This window comes from Vombatus ursinus, unplaced genomic scaffold, assembly GCF_900497805.2.
Source record: "Vombatus ursinus unplaced genomic scaffold, bare-nosed wombat genome assembly UNPS02014811.1, whole genome shotgun sequence".
NCBI classification, from domain to species: Eukaryota; Metazoa; Chordata; class Mammalia; order Diprotodontia; family Vombatidae; genus Vombatus; species Vombatus ursinus.
Genome location: NW_020954589.1, coordinates 14,632,158 through 14,635,158, shown reverse-complemented (window position 1 = coordinate 14,635,158; position 3,001 = coordinate 14,632,158). Strand labels below are relative to the sequence as shown.

Below are 3,001 nucleotides of genomic sequence, written 5' to 3'. Positions count from 1 at the left end.
ATCAAATGAGACAATAATAATATCTCATCAAAATGAGATAATACCAAGAGATGTGATTAGCACAGTGCCTGGAACATATTGTTGTTATTAAGTCATTTCCTACTCCTTATTACCCCATTTGGGATTTTCTTGGCAAAGATACTGGAAAGGTTTACCATTTCTTTTTCTTTTTTTTTTCTTTTTTCTTTTTTTTTTAATTTCTTTTTTTTTTTAAGCTAGGCAATAGGGTTAAGTGACCTGCCCAGGGTAACACAGCTAGTAAGTGTTATGTGTCTGAGACCGGATTTGAACTCAGGTCCTCCTGACTTCAGGGCTGGTGCTCTATTCACTGTGCCACCTAGCTGCCCCCCAATTTCCTTTTCTAGCTCATTTTACACATGAGGAACCTGAGACAGGCAGGGTTATATGACTTGCCCAAGGTCACACAGCCAATATGTGTATGAGTCTGGATTTGAACTCAGCTCCTCCTGACTCCAGGCCTGGTGCTCTATTCACTGTGTCACCTACCTGCCCTTTTAGCTTATAGCACCCAGTATTACCAGAAGGTTTCCCACCCAGGTACCAACCAGGCCGGACCCTACTTAGCTTCTGAGATCAGACTAGATCAGGTGCATTTAGGGTGGTATGGCTGTACACACCTGGCACATAGTAGGTGCTTAACAGATGCTTTTACACACACTCCCTCCAAACTCCTCTCTCTTTCTCTCTCTTCTCTCTCTCTCTCTCTCCCTCCCCCCATCCCAGCATTTTCCCAGTCCTCCATATCCCCTTGTGTCCCCCAGCCACCTCTCCTCCCACACCCCCCAGGTCCATTCCTTCTCAATTTTTCAAAATGTTTCCCACTCCTTGCCCATGCCTGTATTTTCCCAGCTCCCTTTCCCTTTTCCCATGTCTTCCAGTTTCCTCATCATCTAACCACTGCTGTCCCCCTGCATACCTCTGTCTTCTCTTTCCAGTGTGCCCCCAGACCCTCCCAGATCCCTGGACTCACCCCTTTAGGCATCATGGGACCTAGGTGCTTCTCCCCCTATATACCTGGGAGGGTTTCCAAAGTTCTCTGAGATTCAGAGGGTACAAGGGGCTGCATACTGTCCTCCCCAACAGCAGAACTCCCTAGCCTTCCTGGGTCCCTGGGACTACCAGCCTCCCATTACCCAACCCAGCTCAGCCCAGCCAGGATTTTCAGCAGCAGCTCATGATCTCATTTACCTTGTAATTCTTTCTTTTTTCCCTTTTTTTTATGGCTGTCGGGTTTCACGTTGGAACATTTGAACAATTTCTGTGTAATAATTCCACTTCCCTCCCTCCCCACCCCCATGCTCGTGGTCCTGGAGATTAGTATTAGGAGATCAGCTTGCCAATGGGTTCCGGGCCTTATAAAATGGCCTCTTTACAGAGAGACAATTATCCAGGTTATCGTTGCCTGGGTTAAGACGGCAATCCAGCAACCTCTGGGAGCCTACAGCCTGTATCACAGAGCCCTCCGGAGCAGCTTTACCAGGCATTTTCTTCTGTGTGTGTGTGTGTGTGTGTGTGTGTGTGTGTGTGTGTGTGTGTGTACACTTGTGAATGAAATATGTATTTTTTTTCCTTAGCCAAACATTGCAGGCCCTCGTGAGCCACACAAGTTTTGAGATATTACTCAGGAATACAGAAGGAAAAAAAAACCCTCCATATTTCCCCCTGCCACAGATTCGGCTTTCTTGTTTATTTACTACCGCACCACTGGGTAAAATGTTGAGCCCTGAACAACATTAAAAGGAAATAAACATATCTCTCAACAGCTCACGAACTCCAGGCTCACCAGGGAGCTGTGTTAGCAACAAGCTACATGGGCCCAATATCAGGTTCTAGTTAGGAACCGGTACAGAAGCGAGGGGCCCCCCCCGTACAGCAGGCGGAGGTCATCAGCTCCGTAAATCCAAAGGCAGCAGCGACTGAAAGATACACACGGCCAAACCACCAACCGCCCCCCTGGCCTAGCCCTCTTCCCTGGCTCCTCCACCTCCCCTCAGCACCTGCTCCATTACTGAAATAAAAAGCTCTTTGGATTGAGCTCAAACAATGTCAAGAGCCAGGTTGGATTGGAGCAATTCCATTTACAGAGGAAGAAACTGAGGCTCAGAGAGGGCCAGTGACTTGACCAAGGTCACACAGCTAGCTAGCTCCAGAGCTGGGACTGGAAATCACCTCGGGGGCAGAGGCAGGTGGACAAAAGGAGGAATTCCCTGAACTTCACCTCTTCCCTTCCAGCTTGCTATGCATCTCAGCACTAGTGATGATAGGCACATAGATCTAGAGTTCAAATTTGGCTTCATGCTAGCTGAGTGAAAAGTCACTGTGCCTCAGTTTCCTCATCTGTCAAATGGGGGTAATAATAACACCTACCTCTCGGGGTTGTTGAAGGATAAAACGAGAAAATGTTTGTAAAATATTTTGCAAATATTAAAATACTATATTATTGTTATTTTATATTGTTATATAATTATTACTAGGATTAATAATAATAATATGGCCCTGGAAAAGCTCTTGGGGATTATCTAGTCCAAGCCTAACATTTTACAGATGAGGGAACAAAGGCCCAGGAAGTTATTCGACTGGCCAAGGTCTCAAAGGTAGTAAGTAGCAAGATAGGATTTGAACTCAGGTTCTGTGACTTCAGGGTCAGCCCTTCTCCCACATATGTTATGCTACGTATCGTCCCTCCTATGCATCTATGCTCCCACAGAAAAGTAGGACTTGGGACAAAAGGAGAGATGATCTATGACAGGTCATAGCTGCATGACTGGAAAGAGCCAGTGGGAAGCCTGAAAGGGTTCACAGGGAGAGTTTACATTCATAGAGAATCAATACTTACTTTTGTAAAAGAAAAAAATTCTCCATGGCGGATTGATGGGTCCCTCTCACCAGTGAAAACCGTGACAGATGAGCTCTGTTCAGACTTCTATGCATTTTAAAGGTGCATTTACACGCACTAAATAAGAGTCCAATCTGCTGCAGC

The 3,001-nt window shown here is 46.1% G+C and overlaps 1 pseudogene; it reads right to left on the bottom strand.

The window, feature by feature from the left end:
* Positions 1 to 517: 517 nt before the first annotated feature.
* On the bottom strand, positions 518 to 636 carry LOC114053657 (annotated as a pseudogene).
* Between the last annotated feature and the right edge of the window lie 2,365 nt (positions 637 to 3,001).